General features: G+C 37.5%; 1 protein-coding gene across 2 annotated transcripts in view; it reads right to left on the bottom strand.

Moving 5' to 3' along the window:
* Positions 1–3095, bottom strand: part of LOC113805345 (neuropeptide SIFamide receptor) — an 81957-nt gene extending 78862 nt beyond the window's left edge. For both annotated transcript variants that reach the window (XM_070113644.1, XM_070113649.1), the window contains exon 1: positions 2896–3095. The gene's annotated coding sequence lies outside the window, so the exon portion shown is untranslated. The remainder of the gene's footprint in view (positions 1–2895) is intronic.
* Positions 3096–12500: the final 9405 nt, after the last annotated feature.

The raw sequence follows: 12500 nt of genomic DNA, 5'->3' as shown, positions 1-12500 counted from the left end.
TCTTTTTAAATATATATATATATTTTTTTAATCAATGTCCTTTTCTCAGCATTCGTACCGTGTCTAATGAACAATGAACAATCGTGCTTTTTGGTGGTTTGTTGATAAGCAGATTGAAAACGTGAAGAAGAGGTTTGTTGATGATGATGGGAATGATGATGATGGTGATAAGAAGAAGAGGAGAGAAGATGGAATTTGGAAGAGGAAGAGGAAGAAAAAGAAAAAAGGAGGAGAGAGAAGAGGAAGAAGAAGAAAAGGAGGAGGAGGAAGAATTAGAAGAAAAGGAAGAGGAGGAGGAGGAGGAAGAATCAGAAGAAGAAAAGGAAGAGGAGGAGGAAGAAGAAGAAGAAAAGGAAGAGGAGGAAGATGAAAAAAAGGAGGAGGAGGAAGAAGAAAAGGAGGAGGAGGAGGAAGAAGAAAAAGAAGAAAAGGAGGAGGAAGAAGAAGAAAAGGAACAGGAGGAGGAAGAGGAAAAAAAGGAGGAGGAGGAAGAAGAAAAGGAAGTGGAGGAGAAAGAAGAAAAGGAGGAGGAAGAAGAAGAAAAGAAAAGAGCACGTACATTTAAATGCTCGCGCGCCATCGACATGCTCAACTTCCCGGATGTCCTGATACGGAGAGATAAAACGTATCTTTCAACGTCATCGCCCTTATGTAAAGCTAACGGAAGAATGATAATCATTATTATCAGTTCTTATCATAATCTCCTTTGGTAGCATCGTTTTTAAATAGTTTGCTTTAAATGTTAACGCGATTATTTGCAACTACTGCTCACGCCTACCTTGTAAAATCACGAATGAAAATGTTATTATTGTTATAATCATTCATAGTTTTATAACATATCCTACTGCCGCTCATTCCTCTATTAGTCATTCCTTAATTTCACTATCAATAATGACTAAAGAGAAAAAAAAACAAAGTAATTTAGAAATTCATACAACAGAAGCTAAAACGCTAAAAATGCTAGCTCTTGATTTCCATCTTCCTGCAAACGCAATATACCATATTCTTTTTTATTTTTATTTTCCTTTTTCTTCTTCTTCTTCTTCTTCTTTTCTTTTTCTTTTTTTTTCTTCTTTTTCTTTTCTTTTTCTTTTTCTTTTCTTCCTCCTCCTCATTTTCTTCTTCTTCTTCCTCCTCTTCCTTTTCCAATTACCTTCTTCTCTTTCCTTCTTCTAATCATCATTATCAAATATCATCTTTTTCTTTTCTTTTCTTTTTCTTTCTCTTTCTCTTTTCTTTTCTTCTTCTGCTTCTTGTTCTTTTCTCTTCTTTTTCTTTTTTTTCTTCTTCTCCTTCCTCTTCCTCCTTTTCTTCTTCTTCCTCCTCCTTCTCCTCCCTCCTCCTTTTCTTCTTCTTCCTCCTCCTCCTCTTTTTTTTTCTTCCTCCTCCTCCTTTTCTTCTTCTCCCTTCTCCTCCTCCTTTTCTTCTTCCTCCTCTTCCTCCTCCAAATTCCATCTTCTCTCCTCTTCTTCTAATCACCATCACCACCATTACCATCATCATCAACAAACCTCTTCTTCACGTTTTCAATCTGTTTATCAAGAACCACCAAAAAGCACCACTGTTCATTGTTCATTAGACACGGTACGAATGCTGGAAAAGGACATTGAGGGAGGAGATGTGGACAATGGATCGAGGTAGACATCTGATATGACAGAAGGAGAGAAAAGGGGGAAGGGGTGGGGGAGGGGAGAGGGAGAAAGGGAGGGAGGAAGGGAAGGGGGAGGGAAGATTGATTTGAGAGGGAGAAAGGGAGGGAGGGAGGGAAGGGGGAGGGTAGACTGAATGGAGAGGGAGGAAGGGAGGGAGGAAGGGAAGGGGGAGGGTAGATTGAATGGAGAGGGAGAAAGGGAGGGAGGGAGGGAAGGGGGAGGGTAGATTGAAGAGAGAGGGAGGAAGGGAAGGGGAGGGTAGATTGAATGGAGAGGGGGAGGGAAGGGAGGAAGGGTGGGGGAGGGGAGAAGGAGAGTGGGAGGGAGAAAGGGTGGGAGGGAAGGGGAAAGATAGATTAAATGAAGGAGAGGGGTAGGGTGAGGAGAGAAAGGTGGGAGGAGGGAGAGGGGGAGGGAAGGAGAGAGGGAGGGAAGTGGGAGGGAATGGAGAGATGGAGGGAAGGGGAGAAACGGAGAGGGAAGGAAGGAGAGAGAGAGAGAGAGAGAGAGAGAGAGAGAGAGAGAGAGAGAGAGAGAGAGAGAGAGAGAGAGAGAGAGAGAGAGAGAGAGAGAGAGAGAGATTCGAATACAGAAAGAGTGAGAGAGAGAGAGAGAGAGAGAGAGAGTGAGAGAGAGAGAGAGAGAGAGAGAGAGAGAGAGAGAGAGAGAGAGAGAGAGAGAGAGAGAGAGAGAGAGAGAGAGAGAGAAAGGGAGAGAGGGAGAAACAGTGAGAAAGAGAGGGGGAGAGACAGACAGACAGACAGATAGAGACAGACAGAGAGAGAGGGAGAGAGAGAGGAAATTCAGATGCGACCAAATAGTGGCAAGAAATCGTTGGTGAGGTCATACAACAGGAGTACATACCGGTCATTCTATCTCTATGACAGAACAGGTTTTTCCTCACAAAAGAAAAAAAATAAGAAAAAAATATATATATTAATCATAAATACCGTTATAGTACACTCACAATGCTTGTAATAATATATACTATAGTGCTACCCTTAGTTCGTTGCCACAAAGTCTCTGAATAATATAACCTTTAATTCCAAAATAACCTTAGGCATTATAAAGGCAACACTCTCTCCGATTTTCTTAAATACGTGAAATATGTCCTCTGCTTCTAAAACCTTCTTCAAAATTAGACCCTTTAAGTTGTTTTATCTTCGCAAAAATAAATGAGAGTGGAAATTGCGTTCGAAATCCTCCTACTCGAAGGAAAATAGCAAAAAGGGACAATACATACCTTTGGAATCGAATGTTTTCACGTCGCTGGTGACGACGTCTATCACTCTGTATTTTCTTTCATGCACTCGTCCATTACGATTTCCATATAAAACTCTGTGTCACAAATTCAATTGCTTTTTAACATAGCAGTGAAAAATTATGAGAAACGCCCGACAAACAGCTCCTCTCCATGTCGTTGTCACCACGCTACTGCAGCTTATAGTTTCCAGAGCCTGTATTAAACTGAGATTTCATATTCACATTTATGATTTCACGTATGCCATGTACCGACTCATTTAAAAATCATATCTGAAAAAAGTCGCCGAAAATCAAGAAATATCTCTATCCATCGTATCAAATTGGAAAGTAATCAGCACGTATAACATTCTTTAAAAATAGTTTGGAATGTTTTTTTGAAAAAAGGGGCACGTGGCAACTCAAGTGTAATCGCCGCGAAGGGCCTCCACCCCCCTCCCCCCCCCCCCCGCTTATTCCCGCTTACCCTGTGGGAAAAACGCGGTTTGTTTCCCTTCCTCTCCAATCCACGATATATTTCCAAGCCTACATAGGCTCTGTTGTCCAGCTGAGACTTTGGGCATACATCGCTGTATCTCATATTTGGAGACTTTTACCCTCTCTGCATTCGCATGGAAATTAGAAATTTTGACAATGGTTAAATTTATGGCATTTAAATCAACAGAATTATTTAACTGTGACGAATAATTAAATAGTATTTCCCACATTTGCAAATAGAGAACCAACGTAAAAAAAATCGAACTTACAGTAATACATATAGTCTTTATCATAAGGTTTAAAACTAGGGAATTGCGCATTGATAATCATGCAGTTAAGTAAAATATCAAATTGATTTACAAATCTTGAGGATGACTGATATATTTCGATTAAATATCTTCAATGTTCGCGATATTACTTGAGACAGAAAATGAATATTTCTCGTGTTAATCACTGTGATCACAAATCTAAAAGTCTCCCATCGAATGAAAAGGTTATTAAAGAAAATGAGTCAAAGGGTAAACTTTCTTGTATATTAAATTACTGACTTTTCTAACAGTTTCAGGAAATATAGTAAATATGTTCTTTCGGTGTCATATCTGTGTGTATTTGTGCGCAAATTATATATATATATATATATATATATATATATATATATATACATATATATATACATATGCATGTGTGTGTGCGCACACGCACACACACACACACACACACACACACACACACACACACACACACACACACACACACACACACACACATATATATATATATATATATGTGTGTGTGTGTGTGTGTGTGTGTGTGTGTGTCTATATATATATATATATATAGATAGATAGATAGATAGATAGATAGATAGATAGATACATATATATACATATATATATATATATGTATATATATAGATATATATATATATATATATATATATATATATATATATATATGCATATACATCTTGCTTTCTGGCCGTGTATGGACCGCAGCGCAGGTGGCAGCAAGGCCTATAAAAGTACTTATAAAGGCCTTGGGTGGCAGGAGGTGGCGGTGGCAAGAAGAGCGAAACAGATCGCATCCGAACCGCGTCGTCACTTCTATAGACCTCAGCTGTCACTGCCTCTCGTCTGTCGTGCAGCGCGTGGTGTTGAAGCGGCAAGAGCGCTATCGTGGCTGACGGAACGGTCTCCCGAGATAAAGCGAAGACACCGCTTCTGTATCCTCTCTAACCGCTGGCGCTGCTGTCTGCGTGCCACTTTGAGGTTGTGTACTGCAGCCCTGTGCAAATGTACCACTGGTATAGGTTGTGAATGATGTTGATGGAGAAGGTGAAGTTTCTGGCATGGTAAGAGAAAATAAACAATATACCTTCGCTGTCATATGGTCCACGTGGGACTTCCAGTTTAGTTCATTGTTGTTGCTGACCTCCATAATTTTAACCTCATGAACGACGGGAAGTGAAAAATCTTCTAAACGCAAGTTTGGGAGTGTGAGGGGGCGTTTTGGGCTGCATGCAGGTGATTCTATTTCGTACACAGATGATTTCGGCGATTGTAAGGTTGTCGACATGATTCTATTCTGCGTTGAGACAGAGGGTGTTTACCACGGCGAGGAAAACAATGACACCATGACGGCGCCGGTCAGGAAATCCGCCACGAATTCCTGCTTCAAAGTCGCCACGGTGCCAAGGCTATCCAAGCCCTTTAGGATGGCATCCAGAATGCATTTTGAACGGTGGGAAGTTGACCTGCCTCTCAGGTCACCATATTGCCTCACATTCTGGTCGTATGTCGGTAAGCAGCATCTCAGCCACGAGCCCCTCAGGAGCATTACAAAGGTCAGATCTGAGGGACACCGGCCTGAGCTCCCCCAGGACGCCCACGACCTTGACCTTTGGTAGCGGCGTGATGGTCGCCACCTTCTAGCAGCGAGGGAAAGCGGCCGTGAAGGGGGCGATGCTGTAGTATGCATCAGCGGGGAGCTCAACTCAGGCGAACTCCTTGAGACGCTTTGGGAGCCCATTCAGAGGAGAGGCTTCTCTCGCTCTCAAGGCTGACAGCCGTTGGTACACGTCAAGTCAATCGAGTTGCGGCCATTCGTGACAAGTAACTAGGTAAGTTTCCCCTAATGTGTGGAAATATTACGCATATTTCACTTCAATAATATCTAATACTCATTATTTTCAGTGTTTATCAGCCCCATCGAAAATATTCAGCTTTAACTGCTATTTCAACTTCTTAAGTCTGAGGCAATCGTACACATTCAGTGCCACAACTCCCGTCGTTGAGCGATCCTTATGGAGCAGATCGCAACCTATCATTACCTCTAGTTGGTTTAGTGATAGATAATGAAGTCTCTGATTCGCCTCTTATATCGGGTTTATGAAGCACAGTCTGCGAAAGTTCAATGTATTGATATGTGATATGGTGTCATTAGAATCTATGGTGCTATGTTATTGCCTTGTGTTAGTTTGGTTGTGAGCCACTGTGTATGAATTGTGATTTATTGCAGAATTACAGATTCATATTAGTTCACAGCTCTGGATCTTCTGGCAGAACCTTGGCTGCCGAATCCATTTCAAATTTGATTATACTTTTGGATTTCGTGTTTTTTGAGAATCGATTTGAAACTGAAACTACTTATTTCACCTTTTTATGAGAGTTGATTTCTAATGGAAAAGACATATTTTATGTTTCTGTGAAACCAGATTTAGAATTGAAATGGCTAGATTTAAAAGTGGGACTAGTATGCCCCCCGTTAAGCAATCAGCCTAAGGAATGACAACAAAGAACCCACATATATTCCATTTAATACCAGAACTCACAAGGCAAGTCCAAAATGAAGCTTGTCGTGAAGTGAATCAAGACTTGAAACATGTGAATTGGGGGCAATAAATTTATTAGTGATAAAGATGCTGATAGAAGAAATAAGACCTTATTTACAGCCTCTACCGTCCCGACCCCTCCTTGTTTAACAATACTACCTTAAGAGCAGGTAGCAGATTGAGACACGTAGACTTTGACACAAGAAATCACACATACACAAAAAGAATACTCTTATTACCATCATTTATTGTCATTGCTACTTCTATTACTGCTAGTAGAAGCAACCCCTATACATGATCTAATTAATTATTAGCGTTGAGAATAGAATTTAACTTTATGGCTTATTTCTATGATTTTATTTCTATACGGTTTTGGAAATTCAACTTACGTTTTTTCCTCTGGTATGGGCGATAAATGATCATTACCCCTACAGAGCTATTACATCCTAATAAGAAAATTATCCTGCTATAATCACGATATTATACCATTTGATTACCAGAAACGTCCAGCCTTGACTGATAGAGTCCCAATTATTTATTCTACTTTAGACTCTAAACTACTTTAGAATTCGGATTCTCTTTAACGCAATATACTTCTTCCTACATCACAAACGAAAATAATTGTTTCGAATACTTGCAGGCAAAGATTACGGAGATAAAGAAGGGAAGGACAAGAAAACACACGAATATACCGAAAGCCTTTTAGCTAAATGGAAGAGAAAAGGCTTTCGACATATTCGTGTGTTTTCTTGTCCTTCCCTTCGTTGTTCCTGTTGCAATCTGTTCGTCATGAATTCCACACGGAGATAAAAGTTCCAATGGATACCCCACAAGCCTGGCCCCGATAGCAAGGGAGGACATCAAAGATACCAGATACCGGTGTTACAGATTTAGGAAAATTAACTATATAATATTTACGATGAGTCGCAAAATCATATAATGCAGGTTGTGATCCTTCTTGGGGGGGGGGGGAGTTACTGCCATCCCAACCTCCGTCCTGGAATACAGAAAACCTCAAATATAAAACGGGATTGAGCTGAAGACCAGTCGCATGGAGGCAGGTTTGTCCAGAATAATTACCCTGAAATCTGTAATGTAGGCGCTACGGCTCCTGTACACTAACCTGTGAGATGAACCGACAGATATGAATAAATAATTGTTCGGTATCCCTCCTCGTCACAGGTGGGGGGGGGGCAAAGTTATTCGAAATGATATATCTAAATCTTTTACTTTTTCATGTTCGTAAACTTCTCTTATATCAGAAATCACTTTGAGGCCCAGGAGGTGGTGAAAAAAATGCCCTTTCCCCACTAGTTACGGCACTAATTAGATATACATATATATACATGTGCGTGTGTAGCAGTAATACATAAACTTACATTCCCTCTAATAAATATATTATATCAGTCACTTGCGCTTTCAAAACTGTGCACTCATTTTGAACTAGATCTGGACTGTTATATAGGTAATGATGGTCATAGCTTATCAACTGATGAATCTAATGACATTTCTGTACTGTAAATGTTTGCTATTGTTGTGATATTTTATATCAACAAATGAATAGTGGTTTCTAAGTATTTTGGATTTGTTCAGTTGGATAAATTAGATAAATTATCGTTCAAGCATCCAAAGGGGCGGTCACACTAGCCCTATCTATCTGGGGATCCCTTCACAGAGTGGGATGGAAAACAGGGATTGACCAGAAACCGCCGTGTTGTTTTTTCGCCCCGGCTGCGAGGGAAAGGAGGATGCCAAAATCTCTAATATAATTACTAAGAAGCTTATTGTTTAGTCGTCTAAACGATGATTATGATATCATGTTAGGGATAACTTTACTGCAGAAATAAGTAATACATAGTACAACTAGCAATGGTGCCTCACGAAATTTTAAAGGTTATTTAGACAAGTGTTCATTTGATCAATGAACACAAACGAATACCTACTCCGACACGTTAAAATAGAGTTCATTTCAGACATTATTTATGACCTAGTATACAACAACAACAAAGAGAGAGAGAGAGAGAGAGAGAGAGAGAGAGAGAGAGAGAGAGAGAGAGAACAATTTTGGAATACCGGCCACAAATATCATGATAACAAATAATTAAAAACAGTAGTAGATCAACGGGAAACGGTAATTTTACAGTAAAGTTCCGCCTAACAGGTCACGACGATTTTGGTATCGATGGATTGCTTTTACTCTCTACTATCCAAATATATAAAAAATATATATATAACGCGACCCCCCCCCCATTAATCTTGGCCGCCCCGATAGCAGGGGAGAGCATAAAAGGTACCAGGGAAATTTTGTGTTAAATATGTATAATATACCCAGAGTCAGCCACTGTATTGTACGGATTAACTGCATTTAAAAGGATATATAAGTTTACGTCTGCATATTCAATTATACAATAATAAGTAAAATTATTATTTAGAACCTAATATAAATTTTCGTAATATTCTTTTAACCATTCGAACACATTCTGTAAATAAAACACGGGATACTTCCCTGTATATTATTCGTCATGGAACACTTTTGGAGGCCTGAATATGCCCAAGATTAAAGCATAAACGATATAAGAAACACAGTAACTATTATCGCCTTACATGACATATCGCATAAAGGCGCACACATACGGAAGATAAACCTGAACCTCGCTCTTCTTAGCCATGACCATATTAATATGAAAAAATATCAGTATTAAAGCTTAAACTCTATATTGTTTTCTAAGGTAGTATTGTAGATTTGCAGTATCAGATTTCTGTTGCTAGAGCAGGACGATCAAGTAAAAGTGTTCGTTTTCCTATGTTGCCGAACCTTAAGAGATATTTTTTAGAATCATATCATAATCATAGACATATAATTATACTACATTACGTATCCCCATAACCAATGGGAAATGAAAAGGGAACACGTGCATGTATATATATATATATATATATATATATATATATATATATATATATATATATGTGTGTGTGTGTGTGTGTGTGTGTGTGTGTGTGTGTGTGTGTGTGTGTGTGTGTGTATGTGTGTGTGCGTGTGTGTGTGTGTGTGTGCGTCTGTGTGTGTGTGTGTGTGTGTGTGTGTGTGTGTGTGTGTGTGTGTGTGTGTGTGTGTGTGTGTGTGTGTGTGTGTGTGTGTGTGTGTGCTTCTGTGTGTGTGTGCTTCTGTGTGTGTGTGTGATTTTTATGCCCTGCTATCGGGGCCAAAATAGTAGGGGTTTGTGGTATTTTAGCGAAATAATTATTTATTTTGAAAGTAGAGAGTGAGAGGAATCCACCGATACCAAAATTATCACGATCCGGTAGGCGGGACTATTCCATAAATTTACTCGAGAAACATTTTTAATATAGATTATAATCAGCTGAAAAGATTGAAAAGGTAGTGTAAATTTCACTCTCAAACTGGAATCAAAAGCTAAAATAATTTGGAGATTCAAGTTACGAGTCGGCGAAGTAAATTAACATCTAGATCATTATCATCATCTTGTAAAGCATTTACATACATTTTGTTATCAATATTCAGCTCATAAACTATATATGCTATCCTTACAAAATTACCAAAGACGTTTGTAATATTTCACCAGTATTTTGTAGTCCCCGTTCAAGCACGCAATTCGCGGAACCGTTTTCTTAAAGTAAATGAAAGAAAACCTTGTCTCTCAGTGGGAAACTAAAGAATAATGGTTTATAAAAAGTAAGAGAATAGCAAATAGATAAATATATATACAGTTATATTGTATTATACAATAACAGACACACGCAACAAATGTATTTTTGGAATGGCATCAATAAAAGTTGTAAAATTTGCGATGACGATAATGATATCAATTGTAGCAGTTATAATAAAAATGATAATGATAATGATAATGATTACCGATGATAACGATAATACTGATACTACTAATGACGATGATGGTAGCAATGCTAATGATAGTAATGATTGTGCTACTAAAGATAATACTAATGAAATAATAATAATAAAAAACAATAATCAAAATGATGATGATAATAATAGTAACAATAATGATAATAACAATGATGATAATAGTAGTTAATGATCATAATTTTGAAGATGATTATCATTATGAAAATGATAATGATAATATTAGTAAAAGTATTGCTAATGAAAATAATGATAATGATAATACCAATAATTATCATCATTATCGTTAGTATCAGTAGTAGTAGTAGTAACAGCAGTAGAAGCAAGAGTTTTATCATTATCAGAAGCTTGGCCGAGTGATGGGGGGGGGGGGGTAGGTTTTCCTGGAGGAGCAGCTGAAGAAAAAAAACAGAAAAATGAAACACCACAAAGAAAATCGTCATCGAGGAATCCTGGGTTTTGAGAGACCAACAATATCGTTCTGTGGAAGTCGATGACCGGCAGTAATTAAAGAAAATGTGAAGACTCTATCCACTTCTATCTCTTATTTTTCTTCTTCTTCTTCTTTAAGGACTGTGATTACGTGGAGAACATCTTGATGAATTTTGTTTAGGCGAGGCACCGGTGATTACATAAATACAACGCGAATGGGAGAATTGCGAGGAAAAGCGTCATTCAATATTCTAGATGTGTAAAAAAAATGCTGTAGATTTTACCGAAAGTTGGCGCTTGTCCCCGTAGACTTTTTTGCGTAGACGTTTTCAAAAATGGCGTTTAGGTCCGTAGACTTTCAATGTCAGCCTTTATCCCGTAAAATTGTCTTCTATTTCTTTGATTCCCGTTTCTTTTATCCTCCTAATTTCCCTAATGTACTCTCTACCTTCCAGAATTAATGGCTGTATGCGCATAAAGCATTGCGTTAATCAGAATCACTACTGATCTGCAGTGTAACTGAATTTTAAAAAAAAATGCTAACGGATTCCAGATTCAAAAACACGATATTACAAAAAAATCCACTCAGACAAATAAATACACATTCATACAGACACACGCACACATAAACTCACACACACACTAACAAAAATACGCGTCCAATTAACACACACACAAACAAACATTCACACTGAACACACAACGCTTTGCTGACAACTTGTCTTCAGTCATTGTTAGAAGTATCATCTTCAATATTATTATTTTTATCGTTATAATAAAGATAACAAAAAATCATATTGATAATAATAAAGATCATAATTTTAATAATTATGATGATAATGATTGCTATTATGATCCTTGTTATCATTATCATTATTATCATTACTGCCGTTGTCTCTCTCATCATTATTATTATATTATCATCTTCATTATATCATTAACAATGATACAATATTCATTATTGTTCATCATGAATATTAATGTTGCTCTATATGCAATAATTTCAGAACTAAAAAAATTGTATTTTATTTTTTACTTTGTTTTTGGTGTGCATCTCATATGTCTTTTGTTTGTGAGCGTGTTGTTGTCTCTCGTGGCGAGCAGGCGGGAAGCGAAGGTGTTCGTCATAGATTAGAAAAATAAAGTTCCAAGATTTTGTGAAACTTTTAGGGGAAAACGCCTACTTTGTGGTATGTATATTTAAGGTTAGATTCCCACGTAGCACTTAATTGGATATGGAATATGAATTATGCTGTAATACGTAAAATACGAGCAAAGTTATGTGTATCGGCGGATGTTTACGTGGGACCTTCCGAGAATATTTGGACTTCCTTATTATTATTGTGATTAATTGATTAATATCTTTATTATCATAATTGTTATTCTTGTTGTTATTGTTCTTTATTTGTTTGTGACGAAGTATTTGTTCTGAAATACTATGATTCAAGGATCGAGTGCTGTGGAGCCATTAAAGTGAGTGTCATTTGTTTAAGAATGATACATTATTAACAGTTTTATTAGGAAGCATTAAAATTCTTGTAATATTTTTGGACATTTTTTTCTGTTATATATATTTCTAGTTATGCAGTATTATGTGATTAAGAAATTGATCAATCGCAGTATTAATTAAAATACATGGTTATTGTAGATTAGGTTAATGTTCTACTTTCGTCAAATGTAATGTGGAATAAGTCATACTTTTGTATGATATTTCTCTGGTCTTGTATAAGGGTTAAATGTTTTGAATATAAATAGTTTCCTTTGACAAATATGTTTTGTTACATTGTGGAAAAAAAATTCTGTATAAAACTGCATTTACTTAGTGGATGATATGATTAGATTTCTTAGTTCTTTTCACGTTTGCTTCATATTTCATTTAACATTTATTTGGAATGGGTTGCAGTGAGACTTCCTTTATTTATTGATTGTTGCAGGTTGAGACTTCAGAAATTAATTAACGTTA

The sequence above is a fragment of the Penaeus vannamei genome, chromosome 34 (assembly GCF_042767895.1).
Source record: "Penaeus vannamei isolate JL-2024 chromosome 34, ASM4276789v1, whole genome shotgun sequence".
NCBI classification, from domain to species: Eukaryota; Metazoa; Arthropoda; class Malacostraca; order Decapoda; family Penaeidae; genus Penaeus; species Penaeus vannamei.
Note: the sequence above shows the minus strand (reverse complement) of the source record. Positions and strands in the feature narration are given on the sequence as shown.